Genomic DNA, 370 nt, shown 5'->3' with positions numbered 1-370 from the left:
TCGGCGCTCGGCTCACCCCGCCTGTACCACCGACTGGCCTGGGAAGAGAGAGAGCGTTCACCCTCCCATTGGGAGACGAGACCGAAGCAGGGCCACAGCCCGGAAATGACGTCACAGCCACGCTGCCTTCCACAAGATAGACCAATGGACTGACGTGTAGTACGCAACGGAACGTCACTCCGCCATTTTAGGAATAAGACCCCCATCCCCGTTCTGCCTCTCGCAGTTTAATCCACGCCAGTCCATTGGATTTTGCAGTTTATCTTGGTCTATGATGCGACCATTATGATCTTTGTTTATAATAAATAAGATGCTTCTTTTAAAAAAACAATTAAAAAAAGGAAACTGCGTATAAAATGAGCGATAATGC

General features: G+C 48.6%; 1 protein-coding gene across 1 annotated transcript in view; it reads right to left on the bottom strand.

Moving 5' to 3' along the window:
* Positions 1-95, bottom strand: part of LOC129715662 (gastrula zinc finger protein XlCGF7.1-like) — a 10628-nt gene extending 10533 nt beyond the window's left edge. Inside the window, exon 1 of the mRNA XM_055665519.1 lies at positions 1-95. This exon is cut by the window's left edge and continues 48 nt beyond it. The gene's annotated coding sequence lies outside the window, so the exon portion shown is untranslated.
* Positions 96-370: the final 275 nt, after the last annotated feature.

This window comes from Leucoraja erinacea, unplaced genomic scaffold, assembly GCF_028641065.1.
Source record: "Leucoraja erinacea ecotype New England unplaced genomic scaffold, Leri_hhj_1 Leri_1308S, whole genome shotgun sequence".
Classification (NCBI taxonomy): domain Eukaryota; kingdom Metazoa; phylum Chordata; class Chondrichthyes; order Rajiformes; family Rajidae; genus Leucoraja; species Leucoraja erinaceus.
The sequence above is the reverse complement of the archived record's forward strand: the minus strand, read 5'-3'. Positions and strand labels throughout refer to the sequence as shown.